A 21,709-nucleotide genomic window follows, 5' to 3' on the forward strand; every position below is an offset into this window, starting at 1 on the left:
TAACGTATTTTTAGGCTTTGAAACTTAGAGAATACCCTAAGTAAGTAACTAGATAAATTCATATAAAAAGTTTAGAAGATAGAGCCTTAGGATTCTTGAGTACTGAGGATGAATTAGTTGAGCGAGATGACGGAGTACTGAAATGATGACTAAAATGATGAGACTGTGACTTTCGAATAAATGATGTTGAGACGAGTCTAGGACTCGGAGGGGACTGATGTACTGAAAAATGATTTATGAAAACCACTGCTATATCATTTATACTGAGATTGTTGAGACGCTATGTGCCTGGCAGGGACGATAGGTTAATCCCGCTTGTCGAAGTCACGGCAGCAGCGTAAGGACGGTTGGTTTATCCCGCTTACGTTGAGATGTGCGGTTTGTGGCTAAGTATCCCGCTCGCAACCTTTCGAGTCACAAGAGTAAGCCAAGCACTGTAATCTCTAGGAAAGTGGTCGGGCACTATAACCCTGGTGAAGGTACCTATTTTTATTCGTGACCGAAAGGCGACATTTCCATGGGAATGTGTCGGGTTGGAATTTCAACCGACGATGTGATTTCACAGCCAATAGGACAGGCATTCATCATGTGCATATTCTATATGTTTGTTTTCTTTGCTGACTTGCATTGTTTGCCTAGTTGTATAACATGCTTACTTGTTTCTTGAATTACTTGATATACATGATTATACTTGTGTTTTACTTGAATTGCTATTATTTGTGTTTTCTACTAGGATTATGGAGGTTTGGTAGGCGGTGGCGATGGGATCGCTTGGAGATTAGGCTGGTGAAGGCTGTGGGACAGCGGTGAACTGATAGTTAGAAATCCCTTAAGATAATTTATCCCGTTTCATAAAGGTTTTAAAATTATGGTTTTAATTTTAGTTATATTTTAAGTTGAATCTTGTGTGGATATGAAGTTCTAGGATTGCCTCTGGCATCCTAGAATCTTATATCTTACATTACTGGGCACTATTACCATACTGAGAACCTCCGGTTCTCATATCATATTCTGTTATTATTTTTCAGATGCAGGTCGTAATCCACCTTGGTGAGTTGCAAGATGGTGACAGAGCGGAGGATCTTGATTATCTTTTGGAGTCGTTTGTATATTTTGTTTAGTATTATCCCTTTTGTATTCTATTTTGCCTTAGAGGCTAAATTTGAGAGAAATATTTTATATGTTGTTTTACTTTTCAAAACTCTGTATTGTCTGTATATAACTAGCCGGCTTAAATTTCGCGGGTTGCGGCTAGTACTTTATGACTATTATACTTATATATCTATATATGTCTTGATATCTCGCATATATATCTTGTGCCTCATTTCGTGTAGCTATGTGTGAACGTTTTGCTCTTTTGAAACTCTGTTTTTGAGCTTATTTCTTCATTGGGCTTCTAGAATTATTATTCCTTCTATATATATTTATGTATAAGCCTTAGAATTATCGTAACCTTTGGTTTACGGTATGAGGTAAGGCTTAAGGTAATTTGGGTGTTACACCTTTTATCCTTTATCCATTTACCCTTTTGCTTCTGCTACCACCATCTTCTTCTTCTCCCAAAGAATCTTCCTCTACCTTAAACCCCTCTTCTGCAACTCCCAAGACCTCTCTTACACAAACCCCTATCATGCTTTGTCACAGACACAACCATTCTCTCTATTTCTCTCGTCAGCGATCTCGTTGTTGTTCTCTTGTTGCTAACCGCTCGCAATTCGGCAATCGTAGCTCATCGCTCGCCGATCGCCGCTTGTTGCTGATCGTAACTTTCTGATAGCTACTTGCTACTTGCAATCGCTAACTCGTCATTGTTGTTGCTAGTGAAGCTGACATCTCTACTGATCTTTGGTAATAATTTTGTTTTTGGCTGTTTTAACACTTGTCTTTATCTTTGAAAAATCTGTTTTGAAAGTGCTATTATTTTAAGCACTCTATTTGATCTAATTTAAAACTTTGTTACTTGATTGAGTTGCATTTTAATGTCACTTTCGTAGCATGCAGCAAATTTGTTTTAATCATATTTTTCGTGTGAAATTAATTTTTTAGAGTATGTTGAAAAATGATAGAGTTGTCTCAGCTAAATTTTATACTTGTTGATGCTTATATTACATTTTTTCTCTTTTCCAATGAGTATGTAATGTAATGAAGCTACAAAAACAATAGTGAAAAATAAGTATTTTAGGAATTTGAGTTATTTATTTTGCTTTTTATTACTTTCTCTTAGTCTATATCTTTTTTGGATTGATGTAACACATTACTTCTTCCTTTGCTCATGTCTCTATATACTCTTTTCAGACCATTTCCAACTATAGGATATTTTATTCACTACAAAAAAGGGGGTTTAAAATGGTATTTATATTACGGCGGTTTTGAAGAACCGCCGTAATATTTAGACATAATGGCACTTTTAGTTGTTGCCATAATTGACTATGTGTTTGGTGGCGGTTTTGGTGATTATGGCGGTTTTGAACCGCCTTTATCATATGTATATAAAATGAAAAATGCAATCCCTAACTGAAACACTATACATATGCATACGATGGCTCACTGAATCTCCCTTCTATCTCTCCCTCTTCCTCCTGTTCAATCCATCGCTACCGCCTCTTTCACCCTCCACCATTGCTTCTCTTCAACAGAATCGAAGATTCCAAGCCACACACACGTTGTTTTCCCGTTGTGCGACGATTGCGGATCTTCTTTCGGATCTCGGATCTTCTCCGGTGACATCTCCACCAGCGACGACCTCTTTCGGCGATATCTCTTCCCGTGGTAATCTCCTCCGGTGATGTCACCTCCAGCTTCCTCTCCTTTCCATCCTAGCTCTGCGCCTTCTCTGCCAAAATCTTCAGCGTCTTCTCCGATGACATCTCTCTATTGAAGATCTCTAAATCCAAGCCATCACAAATAGAACAAGAACAACTCTCCCCTGCTTCCTCTATTCTTCTGTAAGTACTATAGATCTCTCTCATCCTTTCTCTTGTCCCTTCTTTAATTTTTTATTTTATTTTTGCGGTATAACAATATAATTAATTACTATTTGTTCTTCTGTTGCTGGTTCAATTTGATTAATAATTAAGGTTTAGGCATGACATCTTAATTATATGATTGTTAGGGTTTTGAGAGGCAGAAATTGTAGCTTATTGTGTTTTGAGCACCATGTGTTTGTTTTTATGTGTGTGTGATGGTTAATGTATCTAAATTGGTACTTTTGTATATCAGCTTCTAGTGTGCTTCTAAATTGGTGGTTTAATCTCTGCTTGATGATCTTAATTTTTTATTTTATTTTTTTTGAAACTTGTTACATAAGAGTATGTGATTCAGTTTCTGGCTGTATTGAGATAGATCATTTGGTGACTTTATTCCAAGCTACTTTGTGTTTGATTTGATAGGACAGTCAATTTGTATCATATAAACATGCTTAACGATGAGAATATGGGACTCAGTAGTGATTAGCTAAGCATGGATGTTGACTAGCTAATTTAATGCATATTCTTTGTCTCCAAGGGAATTACCAATCTTCATTCATGCTAATGCGGTTTAAGTTACCCTTTGTATTTTGGTTTGTTGTGGTTCTTTCTTGAAACAACACAGTGATGAAGAAGCAGTTCAGAAGCTTCAGGGACATCAATGAGCTGATTAAGGACATGCTGGAACTGAAGGAAAGACATTCGGCTGTGGAAACAGAACTGAAAGAGATGCGTGAACGTTACTCTCAACTAAGCCTTCAATTTGCAGAAGTTGAAGGTGAAAAATAAAAGCTCATGATGATACTCAAGAATACTAGATCTTCCAAGAAAGCTCTAAATTCACCTGATTCCTTGTAGCCAAAGTGAGACATCATCATCATCATCAATTTTTTTTCTCACCCTTGCACAGGTTAATAATCTATGCATATTCTTGGTCAAGATATTTGTGGCCCCACCATGAATGTTACTCATTTCTCTTTCAGGTTCAAAATATCTTGTCAATATAGATTTCTATGTATTTTAAGTTTTGGGACTTATTTTGCTCATATATGCTGATTTAGCTTCTTCAATGTTAAGTACTTGTATGGATCTTATCTCTTATGCAACCTTGTCATGTGGCATTGTGACAGGTCATAGTGTGGCTGGCTTGAGGTAAGGAATTCAATCAATCATTTTATTTCATTTATGTACACATTATTGTGGACATGCTGTGGTTGGCTTGAGGTAGATCATACTAGGCATGAATGAGAGTTTTGTTCGAATGTTAGTGAGCCTCTATTCTCATTTTCATTTCTTTCTCTCTCTCTTTCTCTCTCTTTGTTTGAATATCACAAATTTAATTATGTTTTAGGATTAGATCATATGCTTAGTCATACAATATTACATCTTCTTAACTAGATAAAAGAGATGCCAACTACTCATAATGAATGGGGTTAAAAGATGTTTTAGGATTTTTGCTCTCTGCTGTTTACTTCTTAGATGACCCTTTCTTCTGATTGCTCATTTTTGTAAAGAAAATTTGTTGTCCTTTGTATTCCTCCTCTGCTGTCTAATTTTCTCTTTAATCCCAAAACAAAAAAAAAATCATTGAAAAGCCTTGTTATAATATTTCCTTTGGCTGTTATCTTCGTTGAGGATTTCTTTTCATCTAACTTCAATTTCTTATCTATGGTTTATATATATATATATATATATATATATATATATATATATATATATATATATATATGCAGGACACGTGACTCAACTCTCAGCAAGCTAAGCTTCTCTGAACTTGTGTCTCTTTCTCTCTGTTTCAAATTCCAATTACTTAGCTTCCTTTGAATTGTAGTTTTCATCATCTATTTTTTTTAATTAAAAATAAATAATAATCTCAAGTGGGATGAAGATTTCTAATAAATAATTTGAAGCTCTAACTTTTTTGCTTCTTTGAATCTCCAGTGGGTAGTGACAACAAGTGGCATGAGGATTGTTTGTACAAGACATTTTACTTCAAAGTTTAAATTGATGAGCTCGTTCAATTGTTTTATTGAAGACTAAATCTGCTGAAAGGTTCACAGTTGAAATCTAAAACAGGTTTAGGATTAAATAAGTGCAACACATCAAATTTACTTGAACATGATTTCTTTGATTTTTAACAAAATAGTATCTCTTGTTTTCAAGATTTTGTAAAAATAAAAGTTGAAATCATTAAATCTGTTTTTATTATGCTTTTCTAAATCTTGTAAAAGTAAGAAACATTAAGAAGAAATCAAGGGATGATAACAGAAAGCAAATCCTAAAGTTTCTTATGGCTGGTTTCTGTCTTTGAAGGCTTTTCTTTTTGGGATATTGGGAACTATTACGGTGTTCAGCTTCTTGATGCTTCAGTGACAAAGTACCAAGATTATGGTACATTTAATGTGTTTGCTTTCGATAGTTTAATGTGATAAATTGCCTCATCGATCCTAATTTTCGCCACCTGGTTCTCCTAACTGACAATGTCCTTGCTGCCTCTGTTGTTGTGGCCTCTGCAGTTCAAAATTTGGATGCATTATCATAGTAAAGGTACGTGGTTTAATTTCTCTCCTTCAAAGGAAATCACTCTATATACTCAACACCCCCTACCACACCCTTTTCTCACATAACCATAGCTTTAGTTTCCCTCCATCTTACATCTTCTTTTATTTTCTCTGTCATTACCATTATCAATTGCAAATAAGAAATAATGTACATATATATAAGACAAGTAGCTAGTTAGTACCCTCTATATAGACTCATTATTGCAATATATATTTGGTGAAAGCTTAGCTTCAAGGTGCATTTTTTCCCCTAATCCATAGAATATTTCTAATTAATTGCTACATGCAATTGATGGTGATATATTCTTTTTTTGTGTGTAGATGGTGATATCAAGATTTGTTCAGAGCAAGGGAAGGGTATTGCAAGTTGAATTCATTGGCTAAGGTTTAAAGAACATGCAATATTGCAGTGAAATATTCATCAGAAAGTTCCTTGGCAGGTATATATATATATTTGGTTAATTAATTAGTTTTTTCACAAGAATTAATTTAATTATATATGGACTCTTAAGTCTTAATTAATAAATATACCTCTAATCAAAGAGTGGAAGCTGTAGACTTGAGTGTCATAAGTCATAACTATAAAATTGGTTAACAAATTGAAAATCACGTTAATAACCTCTGTTATAATTACCATATGAATACAACGAAATTAACACACGATAGTAAATAAAGATTCTGAAAATAGATAAATAGCTAGAGGGAATTAAATTAAAGTTGAAGAAAGAATTATTGTTTTATTTGTAAGGTGGTCCTGAATGCAAGAAATTAAAGAGGAACAAACATGTGATTAAGTAAAGGTAGTGTTTATTATTTGCTATAATGTTATGAGAATACGTGGCAACAATAGTTTCAATTATATTATAATATGTGATGCAATTTGCAAAACTGAATTGATCTTAACCGTGCCATGCAATTTCAGAATTTTCATAGTTTATTTATTTAGTGATTATGGTATAGTATCGTTTACTTGAGCATTTTTCTTCTCTTCATATTATTAACTATATATATATATATATATATATATATATATATATATATATATATGATTTTTCAGAACCTAAAGTCTGGATTGAAATTGCTAGAATGGTTTATATCTTTTTTTATTGTGCTCATAATTATATTTTTGTTGTAGGGATTGGATCAAGAGAGTGACATTCCATCACCAAGAGAGTTAGGAAGTAGGTCTTCTGGAGCGAGCAACAAAGAAGCATGATCTTGTATGATAAAGATTTTATGTATTAAGTATTATTTTTGAAATTATTGAAAAATGTTATCTTTGATATTTTTGTTTTTGGATTATGATTTTTTATTTTCGGAGACTGTAAGAATTAAAAATCTTGTTATGATGTTTGATTTAAGGTTATACTTTTTGGTTATTATGATATTTTAAAGTTTGAGTTCTAAAAATGTCACTTTAAATACATAGTTTCAATCTCATTTTAAAAAGTATAAAATTACAATTAGGTAAAAACGACGGCTAAAAATGTCATTTTAAACAAAAATGGTGCCATTATATTCTGGTAAAAATGGCAGTTAAAAAATGCCATTTTAAACAAAAAGGATGCCATTAAACCTTGGTAAAAACGGCGGTTAGAAATGCCATTTTAAATGAAAAGGATGCCATTAAATTCTGGTAAAAACTGCGGTTAGAAACGCCATTTTAAACGAAAAGGATGCCATTAAACCCTGGTTAAAACGGCGGTTAGAAATGCCATTTTAAACGAGAAGTATGCCATTAAACCTAGGTAAAAATGGCGGTTAGAAATGCCATTTTAAACGAGAAGGATGCCATTAAATCCCAGTAAAAACGGCGGTTACAAACCGCCATTTTAAACAACAACAAAACCGCCGTTTTATCTGGAAAACCGCTATTTTAACCGCCAGAAAACCACCGTATTATCCACTGGTTATTATGGCGGTTTTCAGAAAACCGCCGTAATAACCAGAATGGCGCCCAGAATTCCTGCGTTTCTTGGAAGCGCCGTTTTCGGTAATAATGGCGCCCAGAAAACCACCGTATTATCCACTGGTTATTATGGCGGTTTTCAGAAAACCGCCGTAATAACCAGAATGGCGCCCAGAATTCCTGCGTTTCTTGGAAGCGCCGTTTTCGGTAATAATGGCGGTTGTAACCGCCGTAATTACCTTAAAAAACCGCCATTTTAACCCTTTTTTTTTGTAGTGATTGTAGGATTGATTCTGTTATATATTATGTGGGTGCAGTAAACTCTATAAACATAGACATATGCTTGAGTACACTTTGAGACCTTGAAGCCTACTACATGCATATATTCCTAAATATGGATTGACTCCTTTTTATGCTTTTTATAATTTTTATACTTGTTTATTTTATACTAGTTTGTCTCCATATCCAAGTAAATAGAAAGAACAAGTAATTCAAGGTAAAAGTTCTTTTCATGTCTATTTTGATATGCTAATAGGCATGAGTTAGATTGAAATTTCTAATAAATGGAGTCCACTATAATTACATATTGTTTTTCTCTGATACTCTTATTTCCCCCCTTTTTTTAGTTCGGACCTCCTATTTTTTCAACTAATAAATAGATATAAAACACAATTTATAGGAGATAATAAATTCAAAAAATATTAACTTCAAATAAGATTCAGCAACCCATTAACAAATAAAACAAGAAAAAAGAAGAAGATAATTTTACATAAAGAAAAATAATGATTAAAAAAAAGACAACATTAGAACTGAGCTCTGATGATCACATGATAGGAAACAATCTCCATGAATTAATTAGATAAGATCTACCAAGGCTGTACAAGCAGAAACTTGAAAAAAATAAGATGAACCTATATCTGACTCTATTGAACTCGGATTTCAATGATTCAATATCGAGAAGAATGATGATGTTCTGAACTATAAGAAATACCCAGGAATGATCGAAAACAAAGTTTTATAATCCAAGATATGAGCGATCCTAAGAAACTGATGAAGATTTTATATGATAATTTGCCACAATCAAGGATTGATAAGCCTAAGAACGCCACAAGGATGACTTCCATGAGAAGTTCAAAATCTATAAGAATTTAAGAGAGAACAAATCTCACAAAATGTTAATATTGATAATATGTTTTTACATAGCCTAGAGACCTCTATTTATAGACAAAGTCGATAAGGCTGAGTGGATAGCAAAAAATCCACTAAGAGAAGACTCTTCCACTAAGCTTTTAATGCTCCATTCTATTGAAAATAGCTAACCATTACATTAAACATATCTAACCACTTAGTTATTCCATTAGTAAAACTAAACATTTAAGATACTGAGTGGGGAGCAAGTTTTTAAATAACATACTAAGTATTTATTACATATCATAGAACTAATAATGAGTCATACAACCTATAAAATCCATTCATGTATCTTCATGCATCATGATGCAACGAATAACCTTGGGCTCCATTATTCTGCCTTTTGGCTTTCTCCAAGTACAAAGCTGTATATGGATCAGATAATATCCTCAAATATGCGGTATTTATCCACATTCGATCCATATTGTAACACCCTATTGCACAGATCCTTATGCTCGAGTCATAAAGTCAATGATATTACGGTGGTACGACTCAATGTGGGATAACAGTAAGAATATATGTGTGTGTGTGTGTGTGTGTGTGTGTGTGTGTTTAAAGGAGAGAACTAGTAAACGAGAAGCCTGAAAGGAAAATAAAATAAAATCGCGAACGAAAAGACACTCTCATAAATAGGTAACAGACGAAGGGTAAAACGCGTTCGGAAAGCGATAAGAATAAGATATATATATAATAAGTAAGTAGCCACTAATCGCGACCTGAAAAGCTCAGGCCGGCCAAGGTACAGAAAGCAAAACCAGTTTGACAACAATATTTGCTATCTCTCCCAAAGATACATCATCACCTCTATATGCAAGTCGCGCAAATTAAACATTTACATAATTCATATTGAAGGTTTTCAAAATAAAACGGAGAGATTCTAAAATTACAAAACATAATCAAATAAACTTTGCCGCCTTGTGAAAAACAAAGAATATATATACGAAATGAGAACCCCCTAACTATGGGTTCCCAGAACAATAAAAGTGCCAAATAAATAAAATGCACTATAACCTAAATTCACTAAGCATCTTAAACTTCTTACCTCTTCATATCCATCCAAAATTCTCACTAATCTATAACTTGACAACTATCATACGGGATTCTAATTCTAAGCCAATATCCTTCATACTTTCACTACCTTCCAACCGAATAAACCAAGAACCGAACCATCCCTCAAGTAATTCAACTTTTATACAAACACAAATAATACAGACAAGTAATGCACAAGTAAGGCAAGTAAGTCAATTAGCAAATAATCATGAAACATGTACAATAAGGCAAACCAAAGCAATTAAACAAACAAACAATTCAAACATATGCATATGATGTATGCTTGTCCTATGGCTGATGATATCATCTGTCGGTTATATACCCAACCCGACACGTCCTGGTAGCTAACTATGGATAGAAACACCCATTACAGAGCATATGAGTTTGAGCTACAACCCCCTTGGTACTACTCGCTTAACCCAGAGCGAGTGAAAGAACCACTACTACCGCTACAACTATGGCGGGTGTTTAAAAAGCTCAACCTAGAACAAGTGGAATAATCCACTACTGCTACTACTACTCAGGCGTCACAATCACTGACCTGGAGCAAGTGGGATGGACCACAATCCTTGCCACTACCCAGGTATCACAATTATTGACTCAGAGCAAGCGGGACGAATCACAATCCTTGCTACTTCCCAGGTATCTCAAACATCATTTATTCATTCTTAATCAATTATCAATTATTATCACATCTCAGACGTTGACCTGGAGCAAGTGAGACGAACCACAATTCTTGCTACTGTCCAGGTATCACAAATATTCATCCAGAGCAAGCGAGACGAACCACAATCCTTACTACTACCCAGGTATCACAATCATATATTCTTTCTCATTTCAATTCTTTCAAAATCATTCAAAATTTCATAATTAAAGTCAGTTTTCATAATTTTCCCTCCCCATCTCATACCCGGAGCAAGTGGACAATGCCACTGCCTACTACCTAGTCACATATATCTCATTTAATTACAAATCATCATTACTCCATCATCCTTATCAAATCAAGTAGCCTCTTCTTCAACTTTTTTGACACCAATTCTATCCTCTTCCAATCACTAACCCTTACTTTGTTCCCCAAAACCTCACTAATACACCTTAAACAAAACTTTTAAAGGTTTTGGAAAATCAAAGTAATGATTGATAGTTCAAAAATAGTGAGTTCCCATAAAAATAATAGTTTCTGAGGTTTACTGGCGTGCCGAGAAGGTCAAACGGTGAAAAAAGGGAGTTTTTGTGCAGAACAGGGTAATGTGCATAAGCATAGGTGCTGTGCATGCGCACCCAACAGAATGACCATCCCAGTCTGTGCTTACGCACCCTTTTGTGCGTAAGCACACCCCAAATCACATTTCCTAGTTTGTGCGTATGCACAGCGGTGTGCGTACGCACACACTAGAAATTCTGGTTTTCTACACTTATGAAAAATTCAGTTTTCTAAACCTAATTTTCAACGTCCATAACTTCCTCTACAAAATTTGGATTTTCACAAACTTTATACCATTTTAAACCACTTTAAATTATCTTTAATTTGAAATAGGTTTCATTCAAATCCAAAATCTGAGGCTCAAGTCATGGATTGTCGAAGTCCATTGAAAATCAAGTTTTACCCAAAAGGTTCCAAAACCTCTATTTTCCAAATTCTCATTTTCAAACCAAACCACCATTAACCAAATCAATTCCAAAACACTCAAAATCAATATCAAATACTCATTAACCATTAATCAATCATCCAACCATTTAAACTATTAAATTCTCAATTCCTCAACTCATTCAAGTTCTCAATTTAATATACTTCAAGTCAATACTCATCAATAATTAACACAACAACATTTGCTCATATATCAAATCATACCCATTTGCTCATACCCCCACAATACCCCCAATCATCATCACAATTCATTTAATTCCATTCCATTCCATATTATACATCATCACACAATACAAACATCACTTATCTTTCTTACCTTTTTCCAGCCTCCGGCCCAGATTAACGGCCTCCGGCCTAACATTTCTCAATTCAATATATATATATACATATTACTCATAAATGCACAATCATTATCCAATCTCAATATCATTTATACCAACATCAATTCTATAAATATCATATCAATTCCCTCCATACTAATATCAATCTCATCCATACATTCACTACACATATCACGACATTCAAATATACAATTCAAGCTTATTCCTAGGGACATCTAACCTAGGAATTCACATTACACCACACTGTACTTAAATGAAACTTAAACCGTACCTTAATGACAGCAGTCACACCCAACACATCACAACTCAAGCTTTCAAGGCTCTTAATCAACACCATTGAGCTTTAAGCCACAAATTCCTTGTTCCAAGTGCTCTAAATTCACCCAACAACACTAACATAACCAATTTCAAATATACATAAATCTAGGGTTTATAAAATTGATCAAACACAAGGGTTGAAGGGCTCCTTAACTTAATCCTTAGAATTTGTTGATAAAACTCATCAATGGCTCATACTAGAGCACCCATAAACAACCAAAATTACAAGATTTTCTTAAAACTCAAACCAAATTTGAAATGAAAGGCGAAAAAAACTGGGCAGAGAGCTTAGAGATACTCACCATAATACCTTGATAGAATTGAAGAGGAGGATGAAAGAGACGCGTGGCCGCAAACAGCTCGTCAATCGAAGCACTGGAGGGGGAGTTATGGTGATTTGAAGTTGAATGTGAATAATACTAAAGGGTTTCTTCCCCTCCGTTCACTTCTAACTGAGCTCTCTCTCTCTCTCTCTCACCACTTGGGCTCAGTTCACTTGTTTTAGCCCATTGGCCCAATTTTGCGCCAAAACCTTTAAAATTAGTTTTTAATTCACTTTTACTTATTTTTACTTTCCCTGAATTAAATTTTAACTTTTTACCCCCTTAACTCATAATAAATTTTCTCAGACGCAGTACCGGACGGACTCAAGCCGATACTGCCGGCTAAAATGCCACCTCGCATTTTTCGCTGAGAACTATGTTTTTCCGACTTAGAAAAATATACTGAGTCCAAATATCATATCAGAATTGTCGAATTTCAATTGCTACATTTTCTCACTCTTTTTTCATATTTAATTTATTACTTAATTATCTATGGTTTGACCGGATTTTTACATCCCACTCACCTTATTTAAAATTTTGCCCTCAAAATTTAGTTGCCTCAAAATCACCTTGCTTAAAACTCCTATAACTTCCAATTGAAGTATTAACTTAGAATTCCCAAAATCCTCCGAATCCTTAACAATGGTTAATAGAACCTCCCTTAAACTGAAGTTTACTACCCTATACAGATTCCCCAAATCTAACCTTAGTACAACATCAGCACCTCAATTTAATATTTTCAAATCCGTCTTTCAAAACCAATCATTATAAATCTCAATCTAAATCCAAGGTCACCATGGCCAAATATCATATTACTCATCCCTCAAACACGACGACTTGTACTCACTCATCATCTAAATCCAATTACGTATTAACGATCATTTTCACATCCATTTCAGAATCAATTAAAGCTCACAGCCACAATTTATCTCAATTATCTAGAATCATTATCTGCATTAGTTTGCTAACCTTTCAATACTCAAAGCATAAACCAATTCTAATCATACCCTACTATTCCTTATTGCAGCCATACTATGTTAACACTTTTGCAAGCTTCCGCTGCATCACTCTGATTTTCATCAACTAAGAATCCAAAGGTAGCTTAGGTCCCTAGCGCATTTCTATGTTTAAATCAAAATCTCCTCAAAATCCTCAATCAACAAATAAAAAAAATCTCCCACTCAACTTATTTTCCTTAAGTGTATAGCCATAACCTTACATACTAAGCAACCGATGAATCCCATCATAACTACAATCACATGCCAACCAATGTTAAACTCAGCCAAGTTCAAGCCTAATTCATACTCTACCTACCTCAACACTTAAAAATTCACCATCTACTCAATGTTATCCCAATTCACATTCTAATCATTCAAGACCTATAACATCAGTTTTCTAATAATTAGTCATTTTTCAATTTCTACACAATTGTAAAAATTCATAAACTATACCAACGCCATATATAAGCCTCCTCTACTCTAATTCATAAGGTCAAATCTGTTCAAGCCTAATTAAACAAATTCTTCAATCAACTATCCACCTTCAAGGATATCATCAACAATTCCAACTAACACACCAATCTCATATATCCCACAGTCAAGATTCCCATTTCGAGTACCTCGCTCATGTCCATGAGATGCCATTCGAGTCCTGTCCACACTAAACAAGCGATAACAAGGTGATCAATATCAATATCCCAAGTTAAGTGCTTCAATTTACCAAAGGTATGCTCATGGAATTCATGCTAGAAGTATCAGTTGAAAATCCTTACTAGCATAGGCATAGACTCAAAGTATGCATTAAAGCATAAGCAGTTCCATCCCTCAAGCTCACGAGGATGGACTGCTCTGATACCATAATGCAACACCCTAATATATAGATCCTTATGCTCGAGTCATAAGTTATCGATATTATGGTGGTACGACTCAAGGTGGAATAATAGTAAGAATATGTGTGTGTGTGTGTGTGTGTGTGTGTGTGTGTGTGTGTGTGTTTGAAGGAGAGAACTAGTAAATGAGAAGCCTGAAAGGAAAATAAAATAAAATTGCGAACGAAAAGACACTCTGGTAAATAGGTAACAAACGAAAGGTAAAATACGTTCGGAAAGTGATAAGAATAAGATAAGGGCAAGATGCGCGCACACACACACACACACACACACACAGATATATATATATATATATATATATATATATATATATATATATATATATATATATATATATATATATATATATATATATATATATATATATAGCATAAGTAAATAGCCACTAATCGCGACATGCGAAGCTTAGGTTGGCCAGGGTACAGAAAGTAAAACAAGTTTGACAACAGTATTTCCTATCTCTCCCAAAGATACATGATCGCCTCTATAGGAAAGTCGCAAATTAAACATTTACATAATTAATATTGAAGGTTTTCAAAATAAAACGAACAGATTCTAAAAGTACAAAACAAAATCAAATAAACTTCGTCACTTTCTAGATGAATCCAGCTCGCTGCTGAGTACCAGGACTTGCATTTGAAAAACAGAGAATATATATACGGAATGAGAACCCCCAATCTATGGGTTCCCAATATGGTAAAAGTACTAAATAAATACAATGCACTATAACATAAATTTAGTAAACATCATAAACTTCTTACCTCTTCATATCCATCCTAAATTCTCACTAATCCATCACATGGCAACTATCATAGGGGATTCTAATTCTAACCCAATATCCTTCATACTTTCACTACCTTCCAACCGAATAAACCAAGAACCAAACCATCCCTCAAGTAATTCAACTTACAAACAATACAGACAAGTAATGCGCAAGTAAGGCAAGTATGTCAATTAGGAAATAATCATGAAACATGTACAATTAAGCAAACCAAAACAATTGAACAAACCTAAACAATTCAAACATATGCATATGATGTATGCCTACTGATGAGCGGATAATTTATACGCTTTTTGGCATTGTTTTTAGTATGTTTTTAGTAGGATCTAGTTACTTTTAGGGACGTTTTCATTAGTTTTTATGTTAAATTCACATTTCTGGACTTTACAATGAGTTTGTGTGTTTTTCTGTGATTTCAGGTATTTTCTGGCTGAAATTGAGGGACTTGAGCAAAAATCATATTCAGAGGTTGAAGAAGGACTGCTGATGCTGTTGGATTCTGACCTCCCTACACTCAAAATAGATTTTCTGGCGCTACAGAACTCAAAATGGCGCGCTTCTAATTGCATTGGAAAGTAGACATCCAGGGCTTTCCAGAAATATATAATAGTCCATACTTTGCCCAAGTTTAGATGACGCAAACTGGCGTTCAACGCCAGCTCTCTGCCCAATTCTGGCGTCCAGCGCCAGAAACAAGTTGCAAAGTGGAGTTCAATGCCCAAACTGGCACAAAAGCTGGCGTTCAACTCCAAGAATGACCTCTCCACGTGTAGACTTCAAGCTCAGCCCAAGCACACACCAAGTGGGCCCCGGAAGTGGATTTATGCATCAATTACTTACTTCTGTAAACCCTAGTAGCTAGTTTATTATAAATAGGACCTTTTACTATTGTATTAGACATCCTGGATTGTATTCTGATCCTGTGATCACGTTTTAGGGGGCTGGCCATTCGGCCATGCCTGGACCTTTCACTTATGTATTTTTAACGGTAGAGTTTCTACACTCCATAGATTAAGGTGTGGAGCTCTGCTGTTCCTCAAAGATTAATGCAAAGTACTACTGTTTTCTATTCAATTCATCTTATTTCGCTTCTAAGATATTCATTCGTACTTCAACCTGAATGTGATGAACGTGACAATCATCATCATTCCCTATGAACGTGTGCCTGACAACCACTTCTGTTCTACCTTAGATTGAATGAGTGTCTCTTAGATCTCTTAATCGGAATCTTCGTGGTGTAAGCTAGAATGATGGCGGCATTCAAGAGAATCCGGAAAGTCTAAACCTTGTCTGTGGTATTTCGAGTAGGATTCAATGATTGAATGACTGTGACGAGCTTCAAACTCGCGAGTGCTGGGCGTAGTGACAGACGCAAAAGGAGGGTGAATCCTATTCCAGCATGATCGGGAACCTCAGATGATTAGCCGTGCCGTGACAGGGCATCTTGGACCATTTTCACAAGAGGAGGGGATGTAGCCACTGACAACGGTGATGCCCTTGCATAAAGCCAGCCATAGAAAGGAGTAAGACTGATTGGATGAAGACAGCGGGAAAAGCGGAGGTTTAGAGGAACGAAAGCATCTCTACACGCTTATCTGAAATTCTCACCAATGATCTACATAAGTATTACTATCCTTATCTTATTATTTATTTTCGAAAACTACTTAACTATTTTATATCCGCCTGACTGAGATTTACAAGGTGACCATAGCTTGCTTCATACCAACAATCTCCGTGGGATTCGACCCTTACTCACGTAAGGTATTACTTGGACGACCCAGTGCACTTGCTGGTCAGTTATGCGAAGTTGTGAAGATATGTTTAGACCATGGTTCTGTGCATCCGTTTTTGGTAACATTGCCAGGGAATCAATTTCGAACAACTATTCACAACCTGAGTAAAAATTTCGCATACCAAGTTTTTGGCGCCGTTGCCGGGGATTGTTCGAGTTTGGACAACTGACGGTTCATCTTGTTGCTCAGATTAGGTAATTTTCTTTTTGTTTTATTTTCAAAAATTTTTCAAAAATCTTTCAAAAATTTCTCCTTTGTTTTCGAAAAAAAAATGTTTTCAAAAATATATTTTTCTTCAAAATTTTTAAGAATGAATTCTAGTGTTTCATGAAGCATGTTGAAGCCTGGTTGGCTGTAAAGCCACGACTGTAAGGCATGTTAGGCGTGTCATGTCTGGATACATACTAAAGCTTGGCTGGCTATTAAGCCATGTCTGACCCTTTGATTGGAGCTTTAGGCTAAAGAGCATAAGATTCCTGGAATTCATATTAAAAATTTTGGAATCCTTATTTTCCTTTTTCAAAATAATTTTTGAAAAAAAAAATTCCAAAAAAATTTAGAAAATTATAAAAATAAAAAATATATTTTTTGTGTTTCTTGTTTGAGTCTTGAGTCATATTATAAGTTTGGTGTCAATTGCATATTCATCTTGCATTTTTCGAAAATTTTCATGCATTCATAGTGTTCTTCATGATCTTCAAGTTGTTCTTGGTAAGTCTTCTTGTTTGATCTTTGCATTTGCATGTTTTGTGTCTTTTCTTGTTTTTCATATGCATTCCTGAATTCTTTATGTCTAAGCACTAAAGAATTCTAAGTTTGGTGTCTTGCATGTTTTCTTTGCATTAAAAATTTTTCAAAAATATGTTCTTGATGTTCATCATGATCTTCATAGTGTTCTTGGTGTTCATCTTGACATTCATAGCATTCTTGCATGCATTCATTGTTTTGATCCATAACTTTCATGCATTGCATCATTTTTCTTGTTTTTCTCTCTCATCATAAAAATTCAAAAATAAAAAAAATATCTTTTCCTTTTTCTCTCTTAAAATTTCGAAAATTAGATTTGACTTTTTCAAAAATTTTTAAAATCTAGTTGTTTTTATGAGTCAAATCAAATTTTCAATTTAAAAAAATCTTATCTTTTTCAAAATCTTTTTCAAAAATCAAATCTTTTTTCAATCTTTTTTAGTTATTTTCGAAAATTTTAAAAATATTTTTCAAAAATCTTTTTCTTAATTTTACATCATATTTTCGAAAATAACATCATCAATTAATGTTTTGATTCAAAAATTTCAAGTTTGTTACTTACTTGTTAAGAAAGATTCAAACTTTAAGTTCTAGAATCATATCTTGTGATTTCTTGTGAATCAAGTCATTAATTGAGATTTTAAAAATCAAATCTTTTTCAAAAACTAATTTCAATCATATCTTTTCAAAAATATCTTCTTATCTTATCTTTTTCAAAAATTTGATTTCAAAATATCTTTTCTAACTTCCTAACTTCTTATCTTTTCAAAATTTGTTTCAACTAACTAACTAACTTTTTGTTTGTTTCTTATCTTTTTCAAAACCACCTAACTAACTCTCTCTCTCTAATTTTCGAAAATATCTCCCTCTTTTTCAAAAAATTTTTTTTAATTAATTAATTATTTTAACTTTTGATTTTAAACTTTTCAAAAAATTACTAACCTTTTTCAAAAATTATTTTTCGAAAATCACTAACTCTTTTTCAAAAATTATTTTCGAAAATCCTCTCCCTCTCTCATCTTATTCTATTTATTTATTCATCTACTAACATCTCTTCCTCACATCACTCACCAAATTCGAACCCCCTCTTCTATCTGTGTTCGAATTTTTTCCTCTTTTCTTCTTCTACTAACAATAAGGAACCTCTTTACTGTGACATAGAGGATTCCTCTTCTTTTCTTTTTATCTTCTCTTTCTTATGAGCAGGGACAAAGAAAAAGGCATTCTTGTTGAAGCTGATCCAGAACCTGAAAGGACTCTGAAGAGGAAACTAAGAGAAGCTAAATTACAACAATCCAGAGACAACCTTATTGAAAATTTCGAACAAGTAAAGGAGATGGCAGCCGAACCCAACAACAATAATGCAAGGAGAATGCTTGGTGACTTTACTGCACCTAATTCCAATTTACATGGAAGAAGCATCTCCATTCCTACCATTGGAGCAAACAATTTTGAGCTGAAACCTCAGCTAGTTTCTCTGATGCAGCAAAACTGCAAGTTTCATGGACTTCCATCTGAAGATCCTTTTCAGTTCTTAACTGAATTCTTGCAGATCTGTGATACTGTTAAGACTAATGGAGTAGATCCTGAAGTCTACAGGCTCATGCTTTTCCCTTTTGCTGTAAGAGACAGAGCTAGAGTGTGGTTAGACTCTCAACCCAGAGATAGCCTAAACTCTTGGGATAAGCTGGTCACGGCTTTCTTAGCCAAGTTCTTTCCTCCTCAAAAGCTGAGCAAGCTTAGAGTGGATGTTCAAACCTTCAGACAGAAAAAAGGTGAATCCCTCTATGAAGCTTGGGAAAGATACAAGCAGCTGACCAAAAAGTGTCCTTCTGACATGCTTTCAGAATGGACCATCCTGGATATATTCTATGATGGTTTATCTGAGCTATCAAAGATGTCATTGGATACTTCTACAGGTGGATCCATTCACCTAAAGAAAACACCTGCAGAAGCTCAAGAACTCATTGACATGGTTGCTAATAACCAGTTCATGTACACTTCTGAGAGGAATCCTGTGAGTAATGGGATGCCTATGAAGAAGGGAGTTCTTGAAATTGATACTCTGAATGCCATACTGGCTCAGAATAAAATATTGACTCAGCAAGTCAATATGATTTCTCAGAGTCTGAATGGAATGCAAGCTGCGTCCAACAGTACTCAAGAGGCTTCTTATGAAGAAGAAGCTTATGATCCTGAGAACCCTGCAATAACAGAGGTAAATTACATGGGTGAACCATATGGAAACACCTACAATCCATCATGGAGAAATCATCCAAATCTCTCATGGAAGGATCAAAGGCCTCAACAAGGCTTTAATAATGGTGGAAGAAACAGGTTTAACAATAATAAACCTTTTCCATCATCCACTCAGCAACAGACAGAGAACTCTGAACAAAATACCTCTAATTTAGCAAACTTAGTCTCTGATCTATCCAAGGCCACTGTAAGTTTCATGAATGAAACAAGGTCTTCCATTAGAAATTTGGAAGCACAAGTAGGCCAGCTGAGTAAAAGGATCACTGAAATCCCTCCTAGTACTCTCCCAAGCAATACAGAAGAGAATCCAAAAGGAGAGTGCAAGGCCATTGACATAAGCACCATGGCCGAACCTGTAAGGGAAGGAGAGGACGTGAATCCCAAGGAGAAAGACCTCCTGGGACGTCCAGTGATCAATAAGGAGCTTCCCTCTGAGGAACCAAAGGAACCTGAGACTCATCTAGAGACCATAGAGATTCCATTGAACCTCCTTATGCCATTCATGAGCTCTGATGAGTATTCCTCTTCTGAAGAGAATGAGGATGTTACTGAAGAGCAAGCTGCCAAGTTCCTTGGTGCAATCATGAAGCTATATGCCAAATTATTTGGTATTGAAACTTGGAAAGATGAACCTCCCTTGTTCACCAATGAACTAAGTGATCTGGATCAACTGACATTGCCTCAGAAGAGACAGGATCCTGGAAAGTTCATAATACCTTGTACCATAGGCACCATGATCTTTAAGGCTCTGTGTGACCTTGGTTCAGGAATAAACCTCATGCCCCTCTCCGTAATAGAGAAACTGGGAATCTATGGGGTGCAAGCTGCTAAAATCTCATTAGAGATGGCAGACAATTCAAGAAAACAGGCTTATGGACAAGTAGAGGACGTGTTAGTAAAGGTTGAAGGCCTTTACATCCCTGCTGATTTCATAGTCCTGGATACTGGAAAGGAAGAGGATGAATCCATCATCCTAGGAAGACCTTTCCTAGCCACAGCAAGAGCTGTGATTGATGTGGACAGAGGAGAATTGATCCTTCAAATAAATGAGGACAACCTTGTGTTTACAACTCAAGGATCTCTCTCTGCATCCATGGAGAGGAAGCAGAAAAAGCTTCTCTCAAAGCAGAGTCAACCAAAGCCCCCATAGTCAAACTCTAAGTTTGGTGTTGGGAGGCCACAACCAACTTCTAAGTTTGGTGTCAAACCCCCATATCCAAACTCTAAGTTTGGTGTTGGGAGGTCTCAACAAAGCTCTGCACATCTGTGAGGCTCTATGAGAGCCTACTGTCAAGCTATTGACATTAAGGAAGCGCTTGTTGGGAGGCAACCCAATGTTTAATTATCTAATTTTATTTTTGTTTTTCATGTTTTATTAGGTTCATGATCATGTGGAGTCACAAAATAAATATAAAAATTGAAAACGGAATCAAAAACAGCAGAAGAAAAATCACACCCTGGAGGAAGACCTTACTGGCGCTTAAACGCCAGTAAGAAGCATGTTTTGGGCGTTCAACGCCAGAACAGAGCATGGTTCTGGCGCTGAACGCCAGAAATGCGCAGCATCTGGGCGTTTGAACGCCAGAAATGCACCCTGGAGGAGAGCTGGCGCTGAACGCCCAGAACAAGCATGGTTCTGGCGTTCAATGCCAGAAATAGGTTACAAATGGCGTTCAACGCCTAGAACAAGCACCAATCTGGCGCTGAATGCCCAGAGTTGTGTGCAAGGGCATTTTACATGCCTAATTTGGTGCAAGGTTGTAAATCCTTGAACACCTCAGGATCTGTGGACCCCACAGGATCACCTCAGGATCTGTGGACCCCACAGGATCCCCACCTACCTCCACTCACTTCTTCTCACCCCTCTTTCACACAATCCCATAAACACTCTTCCCCAAAACCCTTCACCAATCACCTCAATCTCTCTTCCCCATCAC

General features: G+C 35.4%; 1 non-coding gene across 1 annotated transcript; it reads right to left on the minus strand.

The window, feature by feature from the left end:
* Window positions 1-19,248: 19,248 nt before the first annotated feature.
* LOC148576603 (small nucleolar RNA R71) lies at window positions 19,249-19,356 on the minus strand. The gene has a single exon (XR_015904333.1). It is a non-coding gene; the product is annotated as a small nucleolar RNA R71 (small nucleolar RNA).
* Window positions 19,357-21,709: the final 2,353 nt, after the last annotated feature.

This window comes from Arachis ipaensis, chromosome B1, assembly GCF_059453495.1.
Source record: "Arachis ipaensis isolate K30076 ecotype BB chromosome B1, ASM5945349v1, whole genome shotgun sequence".
Taxonomy (NCBI): domain Eukaryota; kingdom Viridiplantae; phylum Streptophyta; class Magnoliopsida; order Fabales; family Fabaceae; genus Arachis; species Arachis ipaensis.